General features: G+C 45.6%; 1 long non-coding RNA gene across 1 annotated transcript in view; it reads right to left on the reverse strand.

The window, feature by feature from the left end:
• The window catches only part of LOC135376717 (uncharacterized), a 50,542-nt gene extending 28,310 nt beyond the window's left edge, over positions 1-22,232 (reverse strand). The window contains exons 1-2 of the long non-coding RNA XR_010417821.1: positions 22,170-22,232; positions 14,583-14,633 (exon numbers count right to left, since the gene is read on the reverse strand). This is a non-coding gene — a long non-coding RNA (uncharacterized LOC135376717). The remainder of the gene's footprint in view (positions 1-14,582; positions 14,634-22,169) is intronic.
• Positions 22,233-27,941: the final 5,709 nt, after the last annotated feature.

The following is a 27,941-nucleotide window of genomic DNA, read 5'->3' on the forward strand; positions in this document are numbered from 1 at the left end:
CAGTGGCGTATCTGAGCTGTCGCGTTGCAGCGCGCCTGGCCCGCGATGCTCACCAACGCTCTCCCTCCACCGGAGAGTGCGTGCGGGGGGGGGGGGGATATGTTTAATGCAAAGTAAGAAAAAAGAGAAGGGAAAGAGTGCGTGCGCCTCTGCGTAGAACGTTCAGTTAAAAAAAAAATTCTAGCGCTTATCAAAAAGTACCTCTTTAGTTTTTTTAGATATTTTGGCTGAGGGTTTCCTCTACCAAATGTATACCAAATGACTGTTCTATGACGACCGCTTCATTTTCAAAATTGGCCGTAAATACGTCAAACTTTGCGAAAATTGCGAGGTTTAAGGTGTACTGTGGCAAAAACTACTGCAGTGACGGCTTTGAAAACCAGCAGGCTTGTAGAATGGGTCCTCGTGAACGACCACAAAGTTTTCAAGAATTCCAGCTGTCATGTAAAGTATATTAAAAAAAAAACGCAAAGTCGCAAGAAAAAGCGCCGGTAGCCGGGGAGTTTTAGGGCACTAAAAGTTGAAATTTCCCAAACATTTCTGCTTCAGCACATTTTCCGAACTCAGACGTCTGTTTCAGCACCATAATTATGCGTGTAACGCGAGCGATGCACCCGCCCGATTATTTCACGGATACTATGGTTTCCGTGATTACCGAAAACTTTGACACCGCGTAAAATCACAGGGGCTCAATATTCCCAGGTAAAACTTTGGGAAATGTCTATTAATACCATAGGGTATCTACGATAATTTTTTGGTCCAGAAGTGCGGGGGGTCGAGCAGGACCTTTGGATCATTTGGCGTGGAATGACCCTGCTGGATAACGGGATACCCCCAACTCCCCCATAATAAGGAAAAAAAAAAGACACACACACGAGAAATACAGCCTTGACTGCCACGGATGTAGGTTTTCTCTTTTTCTTTTTGTGAAACACGGCGAACAGGCGAATTTGCGTTCACCATCAGTGCGGTCTGTGTGGTTGTTGGATTTGGGGGCGCCGTACGAAAATGCCTCACCAGAACCCACTCGCTCTCGTCTACCACACATTTTAAGCTTGATTCTCGTTCCCAAGAAGCCCACCAGGGTGCCCTTCCATCTGGTGGATTTTATCTCGAAGCCAAGGCAATCCAATCCGACAATGTCCACGCTGTTCTCTTTGCTGCTGCTTTGTTTGTCGTGTCGCGTGATGTCCTTTAAACATTGGATTAACATACGCGCAGGCGAAGCTTGTGAGTTGTGCAACGAGTCTACGGACATTGGTGCCGTGATGGGTGAGTGAGAAAAAAACTTGAATGAAAACTGGGAGTAGCTAACCCTAAGCCTAAATAGCGCGTGTACGTAGGTACTACGTACTGGTATGTATACAAGGATGGGTAGAAGTCCAGCGAACCCGTAGAGATGTAGGAAGGGAGTTGCCTCAGGACAGAAGCCGCCGATATTTCGAACACAGACTGTTCTTCTGTTCTGTTCCGTTCAGAAGAAGAACAGTCCCTGTTCGAAATATCGGCGGCTTCTGTCCTGAGGCAACTCCGTTCCTAGTATGTACAAGGAGCGTTGTGGTGCATTTTTTGCGGAATGTGAATTTATCTGACCTCTGGATGTTTTTCAATGCGTTGTGCTCGTTGTGTTTCAGTCAATGTACAGGTTGGGACAAAAGTTTACGGAACACGCGAGCGACGTACTCGTTCTCCGGTGCGACACCCTAGCGGCTGCCGGAAGCGAGTGAGTTCACTGTTTCGGAGGGGTGGAAGGGTGCGCTGTTAGCGACACACAGCGGTAACTTGTACTTCCCAGGCACGCATAAGCGACACTGTGTGTCGCTAACAGCGCATCCGTCCACCCCTTCGAAACAGTGGACTCACCCGATTCCGGCAGCCGCTAGGGTGTCGCGTGTTCCGTAAACTTTTGTCCCAAGCTGTACACCCTATGCTCGTGTAAGTTTTTTGTCAACATTTGGTGCTTCTGTGACAGTGTCTACGTATGTTTTGTAACAAAGCGCGGGCCTCAAATCGTATGTTCGCTGCCGATCATGTTACCAATGACACGCTATTCGCATTCGCTTCTCTCGCTTTCGTTGTCATGCGGATGTGGAGGTTCGTTTGTGTTGCCATTTGTTTCGTTTTCCAGTTTGCACGGGGGATTGCCTCGCGGTATGCACGGCACGGTACATCGGTGGTGACAACTGTCATTGCGCCGTGACTTGGAATTTAGGAAAGGTGCCACAAAATATTTGCTGAAAAGGTAACCGGTTTACTGTAAGATTTGCCTCGAGCTGGACGTCTAGTTCTCAAGCGGTTATTCATTTTCGAGTGATGGGGGAATTAACAATGAAGTGCACATGATCTTCCTCGTGCACTGCGTTGTTGTGGTCACTTGTTTGATATCCTGGAGTCGTGACATCGGGAATGGGCAAGTATAGAACAATACAATACCTGTGTTTGTGAAGGAAGCGTGTTCAGCACTGCATTCTGCACTCACATCACTTTTACTGCTCCTTTGCTGGTTCATTCCTCTTCGTGAAACTTGCCAGTTTTTATACATTTGCATTATATTCTGCATATCTATAGCAGAGCTGACGTTGTAATTATACATTTTGGGCTCGATTAGTACCAAATTAGGAAAGTTTGGTTTGGCATAGTGAATGGGAAGGTGCAATTTTGTTTCTGGTAATATGCCGAAGGATACACGGAAGACATTTCTTCGGCACGTGGAGAGGTGTCGAGAAGCATTCAGAAAATATGAGCACCCCCAACATGCTTCGTCAGGTCAAGTATAGAGGACCAGCCCTCGACCTCACAGGGTTCAGCTCAGCATTTAATCAAGAACGAGTGTGCAGAGACCAGCACGCAAGAGTACCTGACAGATGAGCAGATTGAGACGTGTGCACAAGCCTCGCCTATTTCAGACAGCAGAAACATCCATACAGTGCAAGCAACATCGCAGAGTATTCCAACAGCTGTTCCTCACCATCTTTCAGAAGACGCCGAGCAAGGGGACACACAGAGCTTCTGCAACAGGCTGCGGAAGTGGAGTGTCACACATCGCATTCCACATGATGTTTTAACATATTTGTTAAAAATTCTGCGAACACACCCTTGTCATGAATCCCTGCCGGGCTCTGCAAGAACACTACTACGGGCGCCTAGGAACAGTGCAAGAGTTGTCGAACTGGGCTGCGGAAAGTACTGCCCTCTTAGACTCGCATCGGGCTTGCAACATTCGCTGCAGGGTGTGTCGTGCCTTCCAGATACTCTCGTGCTTCACTTCAATATTGACGGCCTTCCAATTGCGAAAAGCACAAGGGACCAATTCTGGCCCCTACTTTGCAGAGTAGTCAACTGTAGTGTTGGAGAACCCATCCATGTTGGATTATTTTGTGGAAAGTCAAAACCACAATCTGCAAATGTTTTTCTTGAGCAGTTTGTAACAGAACGGAAAGATGTTCTCACAACCGGCATCGAAATACAGCACAAGCTAGTTCAGGTTAAAGTCTGAGCAACTGTGTCTGATGCCCCAGCAAGAGCATTTATCTGGTCCGTTAAAAGTCACGGCCGCTTCTACAGCTGTACTAAGTGTACTGTGAAAGGGGACTACAAGGACGGAAGAGTTTGTTACCCTGTTGTGCCATCTGATGGAAGGACTAATACAGGCAAAGAACATCACACTGGAGAAACTATTTTGACTCAACCTCCCATCGATATTATCAGTGCAGTTCCTCTTGATTTTATGTATCTTGTTTGCCTAGGCGTTGTACGGAAGCTGCTCCAACTCTGGTTTACTGGTCCAAGAATAGCATGTAGGCAAAGCTCAAAAACATGCATGGAGGTGTCCAAAAACCATGTGTCCCTTCGGCAACATATTGGTGCTGAATTTGCGAGGATGCCGACGAGCTTTATGGAGCTCGACGCGTGGAAAGCGGCTGAATTTAGAATGGCGCTACTTTATACTGGACCAGTAGTGCTCTACTCGTCGATTCCAAGCGTCACGCGCAAAAAATTTCACGGTGCTATATTGTGCACTCACGATACTCGCAAGTGCCACACATTACAAGGAGCACTTGGGACATGCCAAGGAACTGCTGCGATACTTTGTGTCTACATTTTCATCATCACCAGCTCCTGTGGCATAGTGGTTAGGATGATGGCTTTCCACGCCGAGACTGGGGAATGATACGGGTTCGAATCCTGTCAGCGGGGCTGTGCTGTCTGAGGTTTTCCCTGGGTTTTCCGAAGACTTTCCAGACGAATGTCGGCACAGTTCCCTCTGAAGTCGGCCCAGGACGCATACTAACCCCTCTGTCCCCCACTCCTTCCTGCTGTCCTCTCTCCATCTGTCCACGTCTGTATGCCGCTCATAGCCACAGTTGCTAACACAGGCGCTAACACGGAATTTAAAAAAAACATTACATTTTGATTAGCGGATGATGTTGACACTCATGGCCCTGTAGACAGTTGGAGCGCTTTCCCATTCGAAAATTTAATGCAGAAGGTGAAGCAGTGCATCAGAGAGCCAGAGCGGCCGCTTGAACAGTTATTCACGCGTGTTTTGAAAGAGAGAAAGACCACCCGTCCCACATGTGAAAGCAGAAAGAGACAAAACAACATCGAGTCTTCAACATACTGCCGGAACTTTGCCACTGGGGTGTGGAGGACCTGAATACAAAACGGTTGCTCTAGGCGAAAAGTGCATCTTGAGGACTAGCTGCGATGACAACTGCTGCACGTTGCTAGATGGCACGGTGGTCGTAGTACACAATATTGCTTTTTTTTCACAACAAAGAAGCCCTGCATCATCGGAAGAAAGTTCCTGCGGATGCGAGACATGTACTCGTTTCCCTGTCCTTCATCTTCATTAAAAATCTTCCTGGCATCAGAGCCCTCGGACATTTGTGTCTGGTCACTGGTGGTCGCGTAGTAAAAATGCATGTTGCTGCTATTTGAAGGAGAGTGGGCAGTCTTCCCACTTCTACATGCACTGTGCCATTGATGGCGCATGATGGCCGTCGTCACTCATGTGCCAGTAAGCTTTAGCTCGTCGTCATTACTACCATTGATGGAGAAAGATGTCTGTGCCTAAGTTTGTATAAACATTGGGCATTTTTAAGGTTTGTTTTGTGTGCGTCAAATCTTTGTTGTGTTTATACGCAAACATTTTATGCAGATGAAGAAGCCTTCCTCATTGTTAAATTTCCGGATGAAGAAAATTACGTGGCCGTGGCTTGTGTTGGTGGCCGCCAGAGAAAAATTGCAACAAGCTACACACCATGATTGTGAGGGGTCAAGCACCTCTGGAAAGCTGGAGGAAAGTACCATGCATTGTAATAGAAGGTTTCTGTAAGTACCTCCTTGCCTTATAGATAGAGCCTGATGTTTTCGGGTTTGACCCGATATTTCCCCGAATTTGCACCCCGAATGGAAGTTTGGGCAGTTTGGGTTAAACCCGATAAATACCTGGAAAACCGTACTTCGACAAGGTGAAGACGAGGTCTTCAATGTGTCTCCCATTCCAGCGCAGATATTTCGACGGAATGTCAATAGATGACGCTGGTGTTTCAAATGTTATAAAACGAAAAAAAGAAAAACGAAAGCTCTGCCAATTGGATCAGCTTGCTTGCGCCCTTGGAATGTCACGCGATGCGCATGCGTGAGCAGCGAGCAATACGAATGTTGTTGGGACGAGAGGCTGCCGGGAATCGAAGGTTTAACTTTTCGGTGTGTATTAGTTTTTGCGGGTAACCTAAAACTAGTTAAAGCTAACCTTTTGGGGCGCCGCAAAAAAAAAAAGCGCCAAAGATTTGTCAAAGGAGTACCCGGACTTTGAAGTCATAAAGCGACAGAAAGGCGACGGTGTCACCGACGCAACTCCAACTTCGTCTGCCCCGGAGTCAGCAACGCTACTGTGCTGCAAGTACTCCGCAGTTGAGTTGTCGCCAGACCCAGACAAAAAGCCGTATGATCGCTTTTGGGAACATGTTGCATCGAAACGGCACATCAAGCTAAAAACAGCGGAACGCGAGCAGCGTCTGCAGCCCACCATGATGGACACGCTCGTTCGTCAAAGAGAACGGGAGAAGCAAGCGGAGGGTATCATCCACGACTTCGTGCATGCACTGAGCTTCGACGGAATAAGCTTAGGACATGCGGATGGTGAAATCGGAAAATTCGTCAGAGCATATCGTCCTGCGGCTCGAGTGTGAGCTCTGACGCTCTATAGGATGTCTATACAGTATGCCTCTTTTTATGGAAGCTGCAGTATTGATTAAATTCTCCCTCCTCCGGAAAATACTCAAAGGATATACTACGTCACAGGCAAAAATGTTCGTTTTGTGCTGGAGTGTGGCTTTTTCTTAGAAATAAGCAGTTTTCACTGCAACCACATGTTCACCAGCTTATACGGATTTCATTTCATGGAACGTGAGACAACATCTCCGGCAGCAGCCACATGAACTTTTATTGTAAAATTCTGCAGCTGTTCCAATCTTTGTTGCCATTTAGCTGTAGCATATCGCATTTTGTCACTTTCTAAAGAAGTTTCTGTGTGATAGCCGCATTCTGTTTCTGCTAGGTTCAGATAACGAAGCACGAAGAAAACTGCCTATACTGCTGAACAAACATCAGACCTGCAATCTGATGCAGACTCACGACGTCTCCGGAAGAAACCTTGTAGGCTAATTAGCAGCAGTGACTCTGACAGGGTCGATAAAACAGTGCTACCACCACCGCCAGGTTTCGTATTAAGTTGTTAAAAATTTTTTACCTATGTTTTCACATCTCTCTGATTATGTCAGTGTTGTGCTGTATGTGCGTACAGCATTTCATGATGTTTTCTGCATTGTGTGTGGCGTTGCAGTATTACAGAGTTCCATTGTCTATGTCAATTTCGATACTGCCAAAGTAGTGGTCTGAGGAGTTAAAATGTTTTAGTTTGTTGAAGTGATTGGTAACTTCGCAAGGCATACGCAGAACAAGGGACACAGCGCACGGTGCCTACCTAGTGTTAATGCAGCTTCTTATGGTAAGAGAGGAAGATAAATGTTGGCTAGCACATTATGTGCTTCCTCAAAGCATGCTGGAAAACTTGCACCTGCCACAGAGCTGAACAAAGCACTTTTCATCCCTCAGCATCATCATGCATTCTGTTGTCACTACAGAAATTCTCCTTCGTGAGGGGATATACATAACATAATGCTTACAAATAGTAAGAAAAGATACCAACCATAACCTTACTGAAACTAGATTCGTTCTTTGAATGATTGAGCATGTCGCACACTAGAAGCATTCTATTTGCAAAGCTCGGTGGGTGCAAATGTGCTTATGTTTAAGAGGTTAAGTATCTGGAGTGTGGCTGGAGTTTATTCATGGGTGCCTTCTGATATGTCGACGGATCTCTGTTGCCAGTAGATCTCAGTGGAATCAGTTGCTGCAATCAAGTGGAATTTGAGTTCAGCAGTGCTTGTTTGACAGTCTCACAAATGAGACATATATGAATAGGTGAATGCATATAAATCAACGAATCAATAAATGAGAACAGGTGAATCAGCCGGCATACGTCTGGTGCAGGGATGAGCAGTCTTCAAGTACACTGCATTTAAACTACAACAAAACATAATTCATTTAAAATGCTGTTTAATCTATAAATACCTGACTTTATTTCTGTATTTAAATAAGATATTTGAGAAATTGTATTTATAACTATGTTTAAATAGAGTTCATTTTTCTAAATACTATGTAAAAGCTGGTAAATACAATAAAGACAGCAGTCAGGTGTACGTGGCAAGACTGTTAGGAACTGTAATTATTATAAGGTCACACTGGACACAATGTAGAACACAAAACATTTGCCAGGCGTAGTTGGTTCAGTCATACTTAAACGCTTGGAAACAAAATATGCTTGAGGCATTGTTTCAAGTGATTACTGCGCAAATGTCTACAGAGCAAGAGTGCGGGAGATACTGTAAACGTTACTGTTTATTCGCAATGTATTAATTTTCGCGAAAAATTGTACTCGCGAACAAAGCTTGACGTTTATCCCACGAAAGGAAACAGCCCTGAAATCGCTAAATTAAGTACTCGCGAATAATCCATTCGCGAAAATTAATACATCGCGAATAAAAATACGTTTACAGTACCATACGGGTACCTGGAACCTCTATATGGTGCCCTAGTTTTGACAACTAATTTCTCAGCTCTGTCAAATAGTCTCACGAATCATGACAAAAAATGTTGGTTTAGCAAAAGCTCATGCTGGTCACTTTAGGACTTTTTCATTATTGCTAAAATTTTGAAGTATGTGTGTAAGAGTAAAATGATTATTTGTGTGGTTTTGGTCCAGTATAGTAATTCATTCATTAATTCATTCATATTAATTCATTAATTTTAAAATGTATCTGAGTACTTGAATACTGTGTTTGTATTGATACGCTTAAGTTACAAAGTATTTACGGCAACTATTTAAGTATGCCAAAAAGTATTCCTTATTTTTTACAGTAAAAATATGTGAATGATAAATATTAACATTGCTGTACAGTTACACATGAACGCTACAGTGAAGAAGTTGGAGGAGCGTTGCAGCACAGAAATCATGGTATGTAACATTCGTCCATTAACCACTAAAGATTCACACTAACATTAAACATTAAACACTAACATTGAATGTAATTGTGCATTGTAATGTAATTGAGCTTTGTGCATTTGGATAGAATAGTGTTCACGCGTAGTTTGAAAAGATGTCCACCTTTTCTGTGGGTTTCTAGGTTGTAACGGGGTGCACTTTTCTTCAAGAAAGAAAAAGAAAATGTGTACTTTGGCTAAGACATGGGGCAAGTGTTTCTCAATGCAGTCTAAGCCTTCTCGTTGACACATCGACCCTATAATTAGGGAAGGTTTGTTTTCTCATCCCTAGCTTATTAGCAGCATTCAGGGGAAAACGGGTAGGCAGATCATGCTTTTGAAAAGGTTCAACAGCTGCTGGTCGCATAGACCACTTTGCCGGTTTTAAAACTGCCGTTGACATTAGCTGTGACACCCTGTATATAAACATTTCTCTGCTTTGTGTTTAGCACACCCTTTTACTATTTTATATTCCGAAAGAGATGACAGAAGGTTGTGAAATGAGAATTAGTAGAAACTTGCACCTCAACTGTGTTTCACAAGTTTTTCCACAGTGTTTATGTACTCTCGTTTGTAGTACGTGGTGTGTACAAGGCTATTTGTGTTCAGGAAATAAATATGTTGCACTGATATTGGAAAGCAGTAGTTTGAGCGCTCTTTGCCATTCTGAGCCGCAGCGGTTGGTGGGCAGTGGGAGGAGGGGATACGCGTTCTCTGGGCTGCATGCATGCTTCCCTGCAATATCTCAAAACACTCATGCAGTATCATTCCAGCTTGATCACTCAGGTGAAACGTGAGGAACTTGCAGAGACGTTACTCGTGTGGCCAAGATGTGCGTTTTTTTGGGATTGGCGTTCGTGACAATCCCCAAAAAACGCACATCTTAACAAAACGGTAACAACGATAACAAACGGTAACAAAATGCATCGCCCCCATGCATGCTTCGGGGTTCATTGCTGGTATTTGCAGGTTCATTGCAACTCTGGTTAGCTTGGGTCCCACTGTGCTCTTCGTGATTGTTGCTGTGGTGGGCAGTTCGCTCATTTGTTGTGTGTCTAGGCCTTATTCTTGTTATCTATTCATGGGATCTATTAGCTTCATTACCATATTTGGTTATTTGTTTCACAAAAGTGTGCAATCCTCTGACTCGATTAAACATCTTTCTCCACGCTTGTCCAGCTGCCGATCCTACTATAATGGCATGGCAATGCGTATGCATTTACGTATGCATATACGTATACGTATATCGGGAAAATAAAGTGTGGGGTTTTCGAGAAATCGATCCGTGAAGTCGGTGAATTTCTCGAGGGTGATCCCGGTTTGCTCCCTCATACCGCCTTAGCTTTATGATTCACAATCTTTAACAGCATACTGTTAGAAAGAGCATGTAATTGTGCTGTCCTTGTCGTCAGTGTGAATCTTACTGAATAATGTTGACTCATACAATCTAACCCTTGTCTCTTTCCAAATAATGGCATGTATATCTACGCTTCTTTTTGTGAACGTAAAAAAAAAGTGAGAGATAATGTGCGGCAACCCTGCCTCAATGCTGCTCGAGGTATTTGCAACATGACGTTGCATTGGGCATAACCGTGTGAGAGAGAGCTAGGCATAAGAGTAATCTCTTTTATTTCTCGTAACTGCTGCATTGCTTACTCTTTTCTACATTTACTTCTCAGGTTGCATCAGGTCAAGTCGGCTCCTCAAGAACGACACCGACAGTGAGATAGAAGCCCATATAAGATCTTGGCTGCGACACGCCAAGGAACAGCTTCTGCAGACAAGTAGGCTTGGCGACAGCTGTGATATACAAGGTGATTTCTTTTTTTTTTTAGATTTTTTTTTAGTATTACACTTTCTTAATGATTACACCGAGGAAGGTAAAACGGGAAGGAACACTTTATTACAATTACCATGACCAAGGCTTTCGTGCAGAGCCTGCACTTCATCAGGTTAAAGAGTAACCGTACAACAGGACGTATATATACCAGTAGAAAGGGAGGGAGAAAGGGAAATAGCAAAGCAAAAACACAATCGAAGACACTTATCTAGCTGAGGGAGTTGAAAAAGCAATAAGTAAAATAAGTAAAAGCGAAGCAGACCGGACAAGACCAAAAACTACAGCCCAGGGTCATGTGTCACAGGCACACAACAGGGGGAAAGTTCACAGCGCGGACAGCCCCAAAAGGCAAGGCGACCCTTCCGATGCTCCCTGTAACCGGGAGTTTCGGGGAGGACTCAAGGTCGCTCCGCAGTCCCCAGCCGGCCGCGCTGCCAACCCCCCCCCGGTCTGCAAACACATCCACCCCCAACATCCACACTTCCTGGATAACGGAAGGACGACCCACTTGAAGCTTAATGAAAAGTTGAACAACTGTAACGGGTCAGCGTATATGTTTAACCCATGTGGTTTTTGGTCTTGTCCAGTCTGCTTCGCTTTTTACTTATTTTACTTATTGTTTTTTTTCAATTCCCTCAGCTAGATAAGCGTCCCAGATTGTGTTTTTGCTTTTCTATTTCCCTTTCTCCCTCCCTTTCTACTGGTATATATTTATACGTCCTGTTGTACGGCTACTCTTTAACCTGATGAAGTGTAGGCTCTTCACGAAAGCCTTGTTCATCTTAATTGTAATACAAAGTTTTCCCACCCATCCTCAGTGTAATCACAGTTAATTTGACTTGGGCGTTGCTTTTTACTTTGTATTGTATTGTTACTTTCTTAGTGTCAGAGAATCATGCACATGGTTTTTGCAGATGGATGGTACGGCCTGATAGAGAACTTTTCCATGAAATTTGCATGAGTGTAGTTTGCATAATTTGTTTGTAATTTGCACTGTTTAATTATTACTTTTCTCAAAAAACCAAAATGGCAGAAATGTAGGCAATCCTTTTTTGCACCCACTTCATATTTTGGGTTGTATGGCCCGAATGGATATTTTGGGAACCTTAAACAGAGCATGCACCTCAAATATGCATTCCCGGATGTACTCAGAAATGAAACGGAAAATCCACTTGCAGCAGCTGTAAAAGAGTGCAGGAAGTATGGATGGGAACTTAGGAACTTATAGTACCCAACAATTGCCCTTGCCTTTGAGCAAATGTCTTGAAACCCAGGTGTGCTGTTCTTCGCATCATGCACACAAAATTGTAACATGTGCGCAAAGTGTGCTACGCTCGTCCACCTCGTACAGGTGACAGCGGCAACGGAATTGCGCGCTTTGTCCGTGACAACGTAGCCAGGAAGAGACGCGGGAATGTGCCATTCTTCGATGACGGTTTCGAGTAAAGTTCTTTGCCGAGTGCTCAGCCTTCATGTGTCGGCACGCTATCACGAAATTCCGTAGCGTGATGTCTTCTCGTAGTACATGAAGCGTTAGGGAAACTGTCTCCTGCTCTTGAGGTCCAGCCATCTATCCAGCCAGTGGCATAGCTGCATGGAGATTCTTCAAAGATAGAACGCAGTTCGCACTCAACGCTCTGTTTAGCTTTCTCAAACATTTCAGGCACAATGGATCGTACGTGCCAGCACAACATATTCGGGAACAACGCAGTTCAAAAGACTCCTGAACGCCTGCTCTTCAACAATACTCTAGGAGTGCATGCCATTGATATCCACTGGATGTCCACTGGATATCACCGTGTTGTCTGGATACTTGGGAGCAGCAACATACTGTCATCACAGCGGTCTTACGGGCTTTGTAGTACTCCTCGTGGTTCAAAAATAACGCTACGGGGCATAAAACTCATTAAAGATAGCGTGCACAGCTTCGGAACTATCACTTAATGCGCCCAATCTAAGAGACTGCTGCAACCACGCGGTAACAAATTTGTATTCTCAGGTATTGTAACTTTCTGCATGAAAGTGCGTAATAGCAAGTTCAAGGCGCCCACGAAAGTCATGCCCTGCATCTCCAAAGGAAAAAATAAACATACGTGCCATAAGTGCAAAATAAGTACACAATGCAACATTTGGGCAATAAATTACCAAGCAAAGACTACGCAAAGCAAAACGCGCTCGTAAACATACCAGGAGCGCCTTTGTGTGGAAAAATCGCTCCACGGAAAGGTAGCCCTGCGTCTCAATAAAACGTATTGTGACGAAGACGATGTGTCATGGGAAAAAATAAACGGAAAAAGGGGAGGTTAAGGGGACTCTACACATCCTTCCTGGAAACGAACACCAAGTGTGAGCGTCTTGCTTGAGGGTCCGTCGTTACACGGTAGCGCTCGCAACGTTACAGGTACCTTACCAGCAGTGCAAAGTACGGGCATAATTCAGATCTCTCCCAGTTTAAGAAATAATTAAGAACGTGCAAAATTTTCGCGTACCACTAGTGGTTTTGCGATACTAGGCGGACAAAATATGCGCTTGAACCCAGCCACTTTATATCATGTGAAAGACCATGTAAAGCTATCGGATGATGCTAATCCAATGGTGGCAGCCATCATCTGCAGGAGTCTCATCCATGTCACATGCATGTGCACATTTTACGTTTCATACTGCCTGGGGGACTGGCGGGAACCTGAAACAAAAGCTACTATGTTCCCAGTGGATAAAGATCTTTACGAAACTCTTCGTTTCTTCTCACTGCTTTGTCGGTATGTTTGTCCAACTGGGGCTTCTCGTCAAGGGCGCACAATCCGATGCATGCGGGCTGTGTCGTTTTCGTCATACCATCGTTGTATGTAATGACAAGTTGGATGACTCGTTGACGAACTGGCCTGCTCTGTATAGGTACGAAGCCCAGAAGAGCACGCTGATGGAATATCAACCACTCTAGTCCTGAATCACCCATCATCCAAAACATTCTTTTACGGGTTCCTTGAATTCTCTACCTGATGTCACTGTCGCATTATATCTAGGGTTGCCAATCGGGATATCCCTGGATCCCGGACAATTTTTTACGTCCCGACATTTCTTCCGGAAAATCCCGGGATTTTCGTGACAGCGAATATGACTGAAAAGTAAAACACCTGCAGGCCATCAGGCAGAGACTCACCACTTAGTAAGGAAATAGCACTTTTTATGACTGGCGGAGGCAGAGGACTGCTGCCTACGTGATAGGTACAGATATATCTGAGTGTCATTTCGTCTAGCGCAGAAGCTGAACGGACCTTCAGTTTGGCAGCCAGTATTTTCACAAAAGTTCACTCCGAAGTGAATGACACTACCCTCGATGCTCTGTGCTTTCTCAGGCCGTGTGTACCATTGCACAATGCACAATGCACATTGTACAATGTGACAAGCACTCAGCCTCGGTGTTCAGTGTTTCGTTTTTTTTTTTTCATTCGTCTTTTTTGTTTCTGTTACGCAGTGGAATGTTACACAGTTTAAAGAAATCATTAAGTAATATTTCCTGTGACTTCAAGTGTTGCGGAACTCGCCTTCTTTTCACGCGCAACAGTGAATTTCGCATCAATAGAAAAGGAGTGGCACTGTCATCGCAGAAAATAAAAATAAAATGTGAGAATTTCGTCGGCACTACTTTACCAATGTGGTTACACTGCGAATTTTCGAGTGCTTTCCTTCAGGAAAAGGTAGAATTGGCAAAGCGCAGGTTAGATAATTCTGACCCGCGTAGGACTACACTCGGAAGCACAACTCTAATTATATCTTATCGCCTCATCTAACACCTGTAGTTGGTGAGTGGAGTGGGGATAATGTCGAAAGAAGATTGCAATGATGTGATAGGAACCCCTAGACGATACCAGACCATCAAACTTTGCCCAACAGCAGGGTGCTTCGACACCCATCTTGTTGGCACTGTAGGGTTGATTTTCTCCAAAGCGCGCGTGTACACGTCTCCCTTTCCCACCTGGATAACCTACGACAGCTTTGGATACATGTGGTACATAAAAGACTTTGGAACCGTCCGATGCTTGCGATTTTGGATAAATCGATACTTCACAACAGTATCGTGGAACTACTCGTATAAGTCTTCCGTCGGCAATATTGTTGTGAGGCAACTCACCTGGTCGGGATTTGTGGTCATGATTCAAGAACGTGGAGTTGTCACGAGCGTCTGTAAAATACAAGTAACCTTATCATTTGATCCGATGTGGCACAATCCGGAGGTGCATTTGACACCCGGATCAACGAACACAAAACCAAACCACACAGCACGATTATAAAATGATATTTTTCTCGTTTTCATCAGAAAGAAAACACTTTTCCGAGTCTAGAACCAAACTTTTACCTTCGTCATGCGAGGAGTTTTCTCGGGAGCGAATTTAAACGGAGCCGCGAAGGGAGTACAGCTGGCGCCACGCCGTGTCGAGCTGCCGCGCGAAGACACCGTGCGCCGTGAGTAAAGGCGGGGTCCCATAGCCTCGATTTGAGCAGCAGCAGAGCAACAGCAGCGGAGCAGCAGAGCTGCAGCGACACGAGGGGGTCCCATAGCACTGGGCGAGAGCAGCAGAAATTCCCTGCTGCTCTCGTATCCGAATTTTTGGTTGCTGTGCTGCCCTGTTGCTCTGCAGCCTGAGCAGCCGGTCTCGAAAGCCAATCAGGAGGCTGGTTGGTATTGTTTTCGTTCGACGGTGTTTAGGGTTAGCAGGGCGGTGAGTGACGGCAGAAGGTTTGTTTCCTTTTGTTCCGTAATTTGATTCTGAAGATCTGGATACGCTTGTGATTGCCAGTAGTTTGGAGCGAGTGTTCAATCATCGGGACTGCGTGAAGTGCGCATTCAGGACATAATTCAGTTCATAAGTTCAATAAAGTGTTCGACCGAACCTACGTGATACATATGTTGTGTACCAGTTGTAGCTACATGTTCGCTTGTTTTCTGGAAAGTACTTCAAAGCCCGTGACCTGATAACGTACAAGCAAATTACTTTCACGTCCATGCCGCGTGAAAACCAAACCGAACAAATTTCTTGTGGTCGGTATTCTAAGACCTTGCTAGGTGGTTGTAAATGAAACTGACCCTTGGAAAGGGTTAGATGGAGATAGACAACGTTCAGACAACAAAAAAAGGTTCGACAGAGATAGATAATGAACCCATTCCTTGTGAAAACAGGCAGAAAGCAGCGAATACTAGCAGAAGGGGCCTTTGTTTTCGTTAGACAATTTTATTTCACTAATAGCAACGTACGCATTTGACAGTCACCGTAAGTCAAAATATCGAATACTATAGTAACGAGGCAATATTTATACGACAAAATCCCGTAGAAGAATCTCCACACAACACAGCAAGGACGGTTCTGCACAGCAGGAGGACGAACCTACGTTTGAATGTCATGAAACTGACTACACATCAACGAAGAGTCAATCAGGTAATACGAGGCTCAGACCACCACCACACTCATCTCGAAGTTCACTTATGAGCTCCAAATCCACAATATATCTCTCACACAAACGCCTTTCACCTAGGATTGCGTTCCTAGGTGTGTGCACTAAAAGGCTTAGCCGCTGCGTACGCCTTCGGAATGTGCGAAATGTAAACAATGCCACAGTTGCCAACACGCTTTGTGTTTCCTAAGCCGCTGCTGCCGCTAATTCAAAACGAAGCTATGGGACGCCTCCAGCAGCAGAGCAGCGGCAGCAGAAAGCTGCTCTGCTGCCATGTTGCCGTGTTGCTGCTGCCGCACCGCTGCTGCTTTGCTGCTGCTGCTCGCATAAAGCTATGGGACCCGGCCCTAACTTGACGCGACTACGATCGGGCGCGCGACACGTCATCGTGACGTGTCGTGGTCCCGCCAGGAGCATGCGCCGTAGGATCATGCATATGCGTTGCGGTCATCTGGTCCATGACGCCAGCTTCCGCGCGGTGGTCGCAGTCTGTCGCAGTAGCATCCTGTGGGTTTCGCCGACATACCGAGACAATGTTGGATGGTTGGTTGCCCTAATTCACGTCAATATCCGCGGAGCATCTAGTGTCATATGTTTCTCAGTGACGAGACGGACAGCTTTTGATGCCAGGGAAGCAATCGGATCGCCGGAATGGAAAGCATTATCTTGCCTCACATTCGGCTGTTCACAAGTCTCTTTAATTTTGTGATTTGATTTCAGTGTTTACCTTATCATATGCACAATCATATCAGGTTATCCTATCATATATTGACGGGCCATTTTCTTGTTTATACCTGAATAAGTTAAGATATGAAAAAATGCTAGGAAGCAAGCGAGGCTGGTGAATATGATGCATAATGTAAAACCCCGAGACTGACTCCTGATTGACTGAATGACATCCTCAGGAAGTCATCAAACTGGTCCTCCCAGAAAATCAAGAGCTGTGCGACAGAATCGCGGCTCCTCCATTCCACGAGAAATGCTCCAGGTATCATAGACAGTCATCCTTTTTGGAGCAGAGAATTTTACGGTGGACACCCTTTATTTCAGAAAGAAGTCAGTCAGGTCCCAGGATCGGCCCAAAAACAAATGTTTTATGGAGTCTGAGCAGTAAACTAAAAGTAATATTTCTCGTCCCGCAGCTACCCACAGGGACGGGCACATGACGTACCTAATGACTCTTCACGGACAGTCCGAGAGTGTTATCCTCAGGACTTTATGGGGATAACCGCGAAGGACGAAGACACGATGACACTGTGGAGACTCCTGAGGACCGCGTGTGTTCTTGGGGACGAGCAGGCGCCAACGCAACGCCGCTAACTTGGCAGGCTACCCACAGGGACGGGTACAGGACGTACCTGAATGACTCTTCACGGACAGTCCGAGAGTGTTATCCTCAGGACGTTGGATAACCGCGAAGGCCGAAGACACGATGACATGTTGGAGACATCCTGAGGACCGCGTGTGTTCTTGGGGACGAGCAGGCGCCAACGCAACGCCGCTAACTTGGGCATTACGCGATGCCGGTGACGTAACGGGGGCCAAAAAAAGAGTCTGTACAAACTATTCGATCAGCAGAGAATTAGCGCGGGAGAGGAGGAACGCAGAAGAGACACTTCAAGCGCGCGCTTCTCACAGAATGGAGCGATTTCACCCGGAAAAATTCTGGCATATTAGTTTCTCGACGGCAAGAATAGTTTCCAGCAAAAAAGAAAAAAAACTATGAGGGTTCGGGAAATTTCATAGTCCTTTAAGGCCCACTGTTGTACAGACCGATACCTCATCATTTTTGATCCGTGGAAAGCTCGGGGCGTACGCAGTTTTGGACAATTCTGAATAAGTGTCACGAAATGCGCACGCCTCCCGTTCTCAACAAATCAGGATGATAGTTGGCTAGGAATGTGCTATGCAGTGAGTTCATTTTTAAGAGTGTAGAATGTGATCCTAGCGAACGCACCAAACGGAATTTGGAGGAACGGTGATAACAACGCGATAACGGCAAGGGAGCCTACATACATCCGACTTCAGCGCGGTGATACCTCCAGCCGATGTCCCTCAGGCGGCCGCCATGTTGGTCCCCTGCTTTGTCAGAATCGTCAAGGGTATTGCCGAGATGAAATTCACCGCATGGCACGCTGCTAGCCAACCATCATTGCCTTCTCCTATTTGTCGAAAATGGGAAGCGTGTAGTCGTTTTGTTTTTGATTATGTGCGGCATAAGTGTCACCAAAAAAAGGCGTACACCTCTCGTTTTAACAAATCAGGGCAGATAACGAGATTGTGGTTGACTGAGAGCGTGGTATACGGTGAAGTTAGTTGGTTTCTAAGAGTAAGAGAGTATGCTCGCAATACCACGCCGTCTAGGGAATGAGGACCAAGGTGGCCGGCGGCATCATGTGGTGTGTCAAAGATTGACACCACCCTAAGACGGAACACGCTGATGTAGGCACCCTAGATCACGCAGGAAATGAGACACATATGGAGCCATTTTTTATTTCTAACGCGAGCGATCGGCATCCAGTCCTTAACCTTGACTAGACGCCTGGGCACGGGTTCGTCGGTATATTTTATCGCTACCACCCCAAGAACACATTGTCATCCTTGGGCTCAGGAGGGTCAAATCTGATTCTCAAATTGTCCTCAATGTGTCAGTTTAGCACTATACCGCGTCCCCATAGTATAATCAGAATGTCCACAGGCCATCTTTAAGGACAATTTAGAACAGTGTGATAGCACATAAGCGACAACCTCTAGATTTCCTTTTTACTGTACCCCATTTGTTTTTGTCAGAGACGAGTACCGTATTTTCACGCGTATTACCCGCGGCTTATAGCGATTTTTTTGTCACGGACGCTCTGCGGCTTATCCGCGGGTGCGGCTTATCTGGTGACTAGTTTTCCCTGGTTCTTTCCCCATACCCCGGATTAACGAAAGGGCCGACAGTGCCTCATGTTTTTCGGAACAGGACCGCCCTGCCAGTGCACGAACAATACCGAACAGCGGCGGTCCACATTCGAGTGGACTGACCTTCGAATACATCCCCCACGCAGCTTTAACAGAAGGGGTGGACAGTGATTCATGTCTCCTGGAACACCACTAACCCGTCAATCGACGAAAAACACGCAACATGTGCACAATCCGATCTTAGTAAACACTATAGAACTGACCTCAAATTTTATACATCATGCCGACACCGGAATGAGGACAGGGTTTATGGCCTTCCCTACGGTCGCCTCTGTCGGCAGACCCACGGGAAAGGGTTCAATACACCTGACATCGGGATAAAACGTGGTCAGCTAAGCATCAGTTATCATTTGACCAGAGCAGCAGCATTCGTGGGCACGGCAGTTAGAGGTGCGGCATGGCTCTAACGCGAAGGCACAGCTACGACAGCGGCTTCAAACTAAAAGTCGTCGACTTCGCGGACCAGTACGGGAACATGGCGGCTGGCAGGGAGTACGGCGTCGACGAAACGTTGAGCGTCTCTATTGATTTTAGATTGTGCATCACTGGTTTAGCGCACAAAGCAGTCGCGTCGTATTACCCGCGGCTTATCTGCGGTGCGGCTAATAACGCGTGAAAATACGGTACATTCTGTTTCACTGATTACTGTCCATTTGTCTTGATAAGCTGCCGCTATGATGTCTAGCGGTTCGTTTTTTCCCCAACGGACAATGAACAGTGCTCAATAAAAAGGAAGAGGAAAATATAAAAGATCAACAACAGCAAAAGAAAAAAAAAGGAAAACAAATTAGAGTGAGAAATTCTCTTCGGAAGGTACCGAAGCTCCTTTCCATCCGCTGCACTGCGAGGAAGCAAAGTGCTAGCAAGATCTGTCAACAAGACCGCTCGAGAGATTATCGAGGCAGAAAGAATAGATAAACTCTTCATGGCAGGCCTAGCGTGTTACGAACAGTGTCTCCTATGAGTTCCGTGCGCCGTTTTTTCATGCCGCAGCATAAGATTTAAACCCCTACGATACCCGTTTCCCTACAGATCCAAGCGCACAGTGTTGGCAGACAAAACAAACACACTTCCGCACACGGCCATGACGCACGAGCCCCAGTGGAAGCCGCAGAGAGTCCTTTGATTTGAATATCATTGAGCCTACCGCCACGTGCCTTCACACGTGGAAAGACCACGACCTACTGGATTTTATAACGACCGTGCCATAATCGGCACCCCTATGAGAAGCCCGTCCGCACGATCCGCTAGGGGCTCTACTTTGTCGGCCCGCGAGATCTACATCATGATTGCACAATGGGAATTTGAATTTTGAACGTGCAGCAAGCGCAGCAGACGATAGTCTCCTATGAAAACACCTAGAAATGAACGATGATAATCAACTTCTGAAATAGGCTCTTCCATGGGACACCTACCGCTAGAAGTGCGAAGCATTGCTGAAATTGAGGCCGACTCGAGGAGTACCGCCACCGCTAGCTTCCAAATGCGGCGCTGGGAAGGGGTACAAATGACATGGTCGTTACAATTTAGGAGGTCGTGGGAAAGGCTGTGGCGAATCCGGCAGAATATCGACCATGGCGTCTCCCGGACTTGGACGTTGAGAGAGGGTCTTGCGTCCGTACAACTCCTTTTCTCCCTCTCTCTCAGCTTTTTTTTCTAGCCTTTCTATTACGATTGTATGTTTATTTGAGAACAGTCCAATGAGACCATTCAACATTCACAGGGAAAAGCTGCGGAGGGCGCGCTAATGGCTACCTACTGACCTACTTCATGTCGTATTGAAAGTGCGAACCAGGTATAAAACAGAACCGCAATGCATGCTCAGAGTCAATCATTCCTACACTTCCAAAACTGAGCTTCACCTCATTGCACGGTGTGCGCCGAACACTACCACGAATGATAGGGTGACGCTTCTGATTTGAAGGGAGAGAAGGGCGTATGCTTCTAGCAATCGAGGTATATTCACATTGCTACAAAAGGGCGTACGCCCACTTCGCTCTTCGAATCGGAAGCAGTAACCCTACAGTACTGTGAGGTGGATGGTGCGGTGAGTTCAGTGGTGATGAGAATTTGCTATGAGGTAAACTCCTGCTCAGGTAGCGCACAGTTACCCTCTGGTTCAACAACAGCAACAAGAACTGTATTTTATGATCATGGATGGGGAATTACACCACCACCAAAATAAACTTCACCACATTGCACGCTCTTAGCCAACCGTCATCCCGAAATGAGAACGTTCTGTCCCTTGATTTGATGAATAGGGGATCGTACCGCCATTTTGTGGGAATTATGAACTGCATAATGCTACAAATATGACGTACATCTCCCGTTTTCAGCAAATAAGGTGAAGAGTGATGCCAGTTGAGACGGGCCGCTTACGTAAGGGCGTGTCATGTGGCCGAAGTCGTTGCTAAGAGTGAGCCAATTCTTGTTACTGAGATTCCGCAACATGACACAGCATGACACATGTGAGCATGTAACAGCTGGAAACTGGCGCATTCCCGTGCGTGTGGCAGCTATGCAGTTATGTTGGCCAACAACATAATCGAAAACAAAAATACGCTAAAAATGCATAACGCTGAATAACAACCATTGCGCAGGACGTTCCCATTGCATTGAAACATGCCACTAATCTATGGAACGCCTGGGCATAAGCGTTTTTGTGACAATTAACGTGAGCCAAAACAAAGTGCCACAAGACCAGGTACACTTCTCCTTTACAACAAGTAATGGCAAAGAACGGCTGTGCTCCAAACAGAAGGAAATAGAGCAAGCCCCAGAAAAATAGGGCTGAGCTAACACGTATAAATTGTTATCGTTGGCGCGTTCTGAAACGTCGTGAAACGCCACAGTCTGCAGATTCCAAAGGCTGCGTTGCGATTTTGCCGCTCATAACGAACGCAAACGAGCGGAACACACAAGTTGACCCGATATCCGGGGCTTAGCCCACAGGTTCTTGTACCAATGTACACTAAAGTGACAAAGATACGCACGACTGGCATTGAAACCTGCTGTCCCGATTTATTCCACAGCATCACCGATTAAAAAGTTTAAGCCCGTATAAAGTGCTTGCAAGCAACCGTACGGTATCGTATCGTGACTACGATACGTTGGAAGAGGAGAACATCTTAACACGCTCAGAATCAATCTGCACACGAGACCATTCGTTCTAATCTCCTCACGTTTGAACGCTTACATAATATCCACATTGGTAAGGCGTCAAAACAAATCTCGTACGAAATTGACATCGTTCGGAGTGACGGTTCGCTCTTGCAAACTACGAAATTCACAGAAGAGTACTCACAGTAATGCTTGGTGTGTCGCAGCCAAGAGTCCGCAGCAAAAGAAGGGAACGAGCCTTTTTTTCTTCCTTGTCAATTTCAACGGTGTGCTGGTGTCTCCCCCAACGGTTCACGGCCACCATTCACGGTCCGTAATTACACCGTATATGTAATTCTGAATAATTCTTCATGCATAATGCCTCATACTTTCTGCATTCAACAATGAGAGGTCTACGCCCTTTTGTGTGTGAAATTGTAAATTGCCATAGTAAACAATGCCTTCTCTTGGTAACATTATGAAAAAAAAAAAAAAAGAACAGCAAGAAGGGGAAAAAGTACCATTCCGTCGAATTTTGAGAACTGCACCGGGAATAAGTCTAGGTGACGCGAGCTCCATGCCACGGGTAGCGCCTGATAGCTGGCGCTGCCCGTAAATTTTTATCTTCACCGCGCTGAACGCTTTTTATCACCTGTTTTCTCCCACTGCGGCCAGAATGAAGCAACCGAACACTTTTTGCTCATCTGCTCTCATTTTGGCCTACTGTGCCTCCAGGCACATGTACGAGGGGGACCCAAAATAAACCGGAATTATTTCCTAAAAAATTGTGTTTTTATTGTTGCATGCTCTAACTTCAAACACCTTCAAAGTGATTGATGCCACCCTTTGATGCAATGCACCTGTCCAGACGTTTTTTCCACTGCTCAAAACAGTTTTGGAACTCGTCGACGTGATGCTTTTTAGTGGCATTGTGCCGTTTTCTGTTTCAATTCTTCAGCATCGGGCAAAATGTTTCCCTTTTGAAGAATTTCTTCATCAGGAGGATACTGAAAAAGGTCATCAGGGGGCGAGATCAGATGAGTAGCAGGGTCGTGCACAGGGGTCATTCCATTTTGGTAAAAAACTGCTGATCACATCAGCGTGGTGTAGGGCAGGTGCGTTGTCATGGTGAAAGATCCAGGTCATCTGAATGCCACAGCTGGGGATGCTTCTTCCGTAGATTCTGGCGCAACCTTCTTAAAACATCCAAATAAGAGCTTTGGTTGACCGTTTCACTCGGCGGAACAAATTCCAAGAAGCCCCAGAAGCCCCTCACATCAAAGAAACAGATTGCCATTGTCCTGACGTGCGACTTCACTGGTCGTGCATTCTTGGGACGTGGTGAACTGGCTGTTTTTCATTGACTAGAATGCTGTTTCGTTTCGGGTTCGTAACTGTAGCACCAAGATTCGTCTCCTGTTATAATTTTAGAAAGAAAGTCGTAGTCCGTCTCCAACTGGTCCTTTAACGCACGGCACGCAACCATGTTCAGCTCTCTCTGTTCGGACGTGAGCAGTCGAGGCCAAATTTCGCTGCAGCTCGTTTCACGTGCAAATCGTTCGATAAAATTCGCTGACATGAGCTCTACAACATCCCTGCCAACTCCACAAGCTCATCAATGGTCCGACTGCGGTCTTGCAAGAGGGCTTGACGAATTCTGTCGACATTTAATTCAGTGTGGCTGGTCGAAGTCCGTCTGGAACGAGGTTGATCGTCAATCGACATTTCGCTTCGTTTAAATCGAGAAATCAATTCCTACACTTGTGTTTTGCTCAAAGCAGCCTCCTTGTAAACCGTCTGTCGCATAACTGCCGTTTCTGATGCGTTTTTGCCCAACAGGAAACAAAATTTCACTGCCGCACGTTGTTCGTGCAAATCAGCCATCGCGAAATAGGCAAACGCATTGAAGGGGCCTAACAATAGAATTCACTGAAGCCGAACGCAGCGTTGCACAACAACGCCATCTTGTGCACTGATGCAAAACAGTTCATAAAACCTCACCTAGTGGTGGAAGCCTGTATTACAAGGGATCCGGCCTCACGAGGACAATTCCGTATATCAGCACCCCTTTGCGTTTAATTGGATGTCCACTTTCGCTAGCATCACTCATCCCATACGGCGCCTTGTATCCCAGGCGAACTTTTTTTTTCAACTGGCACTAGTTGAACGGTTATCGAACAGGGACAAGTTCCATCAAGTCGTACAAGTTGGCCCAACTGGTTCTGTAACCAGTCCCAGTCACAAGTGGTACCAGTTGAAACTGGGACCAGCTGCAAACCTGACTGCTGAGAAGGAACCGGTTGAAGTGGTCTCTGTACGATAACACAGCATAGCTGATACCAGCCCAACTGGCAAGTAACCGGTGGCTCTATGCAGGATCGCTGTTCCCAACAAAGGCAGGTCCAAGTCAAAAATGCACCACAAAAGTGCACTTCGTTTGTAGTCAAATATTACACATATTCTGATGTACATGTTGAGCAACAATATAACGGAACTAAATGATCGCAGCTGAGGAATTACAATGTTACATAAAATGCATCACACCTGCTGTTTGGTTGGTCGCTTGTTTGATTGCCTTGTGGACGTCTGGAATCGTGTGACCAGCAGAGTATTTGAGATGTTCCTAATAGCACACGATAATTAACGTTTCTGGAAAGTTAAAAAGGCTGGAGTAAATACTCATATATCTGCAACATGTAATCGTAGTGTGTGTCTGGACAGCCACTCAATTCGAGCACTCGTGGCCCCAGCAGGCATGCGAATCTGTGCAGTAGCTGTGCATTTCAAGTGAGAGATTTGCGTGCTTTCCGGGGCGACCGGTACTCTGGATCGAGAGCAATCCGTGTTTTTTTCGGTGTCAAGGCACACGTGACCCTAAAGATGGCAGCAACCGGTGACCGGCGGTCAAACCGTTTGTAAACAATGCGGTTGTTGTTTCTGGACGACGTTTTGGATGTTTTTCGATCACGGTAATTATTTTTATCCGAGAATCTCGCAGGCAAAGGCGCAGTTTTACACGTAAAGCCTCGTATTGTTGACAACTTGCAAAGGTGTGATGACGACCGCGTTACGACTTACCGAGCCCATGTGATGTACTTAAACTAAGGTGAAATGAACTACCACACCTAGCAAACATCGAAAAGGTTGTCAAGTCTTGACTTCGTCATGCTAAAAAGTGGGTGGTGCTGAAGGCTTATTTCTACCAGTTTCAGGCGAATTTATTTCAGCTATTGCTGTTGCATTACGGGACAGAATTCAGAGTCAACTCTATTTCCATATAAAAAGAAAGATAATTTGGCTTGGTAAATTTTGAAGTTCAGTTTAAGAAATTCAATTTGCATTCATTAAAATTAAATCAAACTTACAAGCACATGGGAAGATGAGACAATTGATGTTCTGAGGCTGGAACAAGCCTCAAAGCCTCAAGTGCCTATTTCATGTGCATATTTCACCATCTTTCAACACATGGGAAGAGTTCTTGGGAGAAAAAACTTTTGACCGCATATCTTTTCATTGCCTTTATTTTTATTGTGAATATTTATCACGTTGAGGACTGTCCTGTATATTAAATACAAAACCGACATCCATAGTGCCTGTGTAGCTTGCCTGCTTATTTGTAAAAGACAAACCGTTCGTGTGTCTTTCTCTAAAAAGGGTGAATATGCGTTTTTCCTGTCTACGTTAATAGTCTGCTTGTAAGAGCAGTTTAACTTTGCTAAATGAACACGTTAGCCAAATATAAATTGTTTGCAGTAGCAACGGGCTACGTGGTCATTAGATCTGACTTTTATAGCAGGTAACACATGTAAAAGTTTTAAGTTTTGTATAAATATGGCTATATTTGTGATACTCATTTCTGTGCCTATTACTTATACCTTTTGCTTAACTTTCTGTGACTCTTGTAGTGCAAATAATTTTAGAACTGCCAAGTGTTTAGACTGTACTGTCATTTTACTTTTTAATGGCACGAGAATGACGTGCATACCTCTTGACTGTGATATAATGTGCACATAGTTTTGTACTGCGAAACATTTTTGGAAGTCCTAAACTCATAAGTTGTACTTTTTGTTTTCGTTTTTTTCAGTGCACAAATGCCCTGCACATATCTTGACTGTGATGTTATGAGTGGCCGTTTTTGTATTGTTAAGAATTTTGCTCAAAACTCCAGAAGCTGCAAAGTGTGCGGTTCACTATCTTGACTGTGATATATTGAGCTTTTATTTATTTTGTAATGCACAAATGTGCACTGATCTTGACTGTCATACATGACGAGTGCCTGTATTTTTTTGCGGGGATTCGCCTTTTAATTGCACAAGTATGCTGTGCAGATATTTAATATTGTATAAAGTAAGTAGCGACTTTTGTACTTTGAAGAATTTGTGAGCCTGGAAAAACGTTAAAAATGAACACTGCATTTCACTGCATGCGTATCCGCATTTGTAGCGTTTAAAATACGTTGTTCTTAGTTCCTACGGTGTTTTTCCATATGCTGCATGCTGTTACATTAAATTGCGATAAAAGCTTTAATACGTCTTTGTTAAGGTTGATAATCCTGCTAAAACAGCTCTGGGTGCTTGTGCTCTAACAGTCCCATACATGTCCCTGCTATGACCTCTGAGGATCATAGCAGGACTTCCACAGCATACCAAAACTGCAGCCACGCGGAGCTCCACAGGACATCCTATACACGTCAACTCCCCAAAATGGTCATATCCTGTGACGTCCGGATCTCCACCTCAGGTTGGCTTTTTGCTGCTCCCAACCGCAAGGAAATAAAAATTGAAAATTGAATTGAAATGAAAAAAAAAGGTTTTCCACGGGACATCCGTAGGCGAGCATTGCTCCCTCTGGGACGCGGACCAGACGCACCTCGCAGTGATAAGCTTCCGGAAGCCAAGCATCTTCGAAACGAAAAGAAGTGGAAGATGACCGACCTTAGTGCCAATTAAGTCTTCGTCATGACCTTGTGCCGATGCTATGTCGTCCAAAGATTGGGATGGCAGCGTACGAGAGCGTGAGGTCTACGATACAAATGCGAGAGCGCGCGTCTGCAGCAGGCTCATTTTTAGCGCTGGCATGACGCTGGCGGACGAACTCCGAGAAAGAATGACAATGGCGTATTACCCAGTGGTAAATGACTGGCGAGCTGGAAGCAGTGGCGAAAGTTAGTGGCTTGTTGTCCGTGCATATGAAAAAAATTCCGGTACTTTTTACCAAAAGTGCTGAAAATGTCGCACAACGCTTAGATGGCGAAAGGCTCTCTTTCGAAAGTACTGTACCGTGTTTGTACAGGTTTCAGTTTTTGAGAAAAGAAGAAAATGGGCTGCCTGACGCAGTTCGGTTGTTGCTGTAGGACAGCACCCATGTGATATGTGCCCACCATCAAGCACGTGGAGTCGTCAGGAACGGGTGTACGAGGAGCGAAGTGTGAGCCTATAGGCGTCCTTGATGTCTGCGAAAGCTTTGGATGCTGAAGGGATCCAGTGGAGAGCAATACACGGTGTAGAACAGGAGAGCAGAGCTTCCAAACTGTGAATGATGGATTCACAGTGCGGAAGGAATTCCCTGTAGAAGTTGATCAGTCCGAGAAACTCACTGAGCTTTCGTTTCGTAGCGGGCTGAGGAAATTTGCGGATAACGTCCACCTTCGTGTCTAGGGTTCGAATGCCTTCAGGTGTTACGCGATGTCCAAGAAAATTGAGTTCGGGAACACCAGACTAACACTTGGCTGGGTTGAGTATAATACCGAAGTGGTCGGGTCGTTGGAACAGCTCACGTAGATGTGCCTTGTAGAGCACTGCACGGGCCGACTTTTCCGGGCCCGACCCGGCCCGGCGCATCGAAAAATGGCCCGGCCCGACCCGGGCCCGGACCTTCATATTTTTATGCGGCCCGGCCCGGCCCGGTGACCCAGTGACTAGAGCCCGGCCCTGCCCGGCCCGGTGACCCGGTGAGTAGATCCCGGCCTAGTATTTCC

The sequence above is a fragment of the Ornithodoros turicata genome, unplaced genomic scaffold (assembly GCF_037126465.1).
Source record: "Ornithodoros turicata isolate Travis unplaced genomic scaffold, ASM3712646v1 ctg00001253.1, whole genome shotgun sequence".
Lineage (NCBI taxonomy): Eukaryota > Metazoa > Arthropoda > Arachnida > Ixodida > Argasidae > Ornithodoros > Ornithodoros turicata.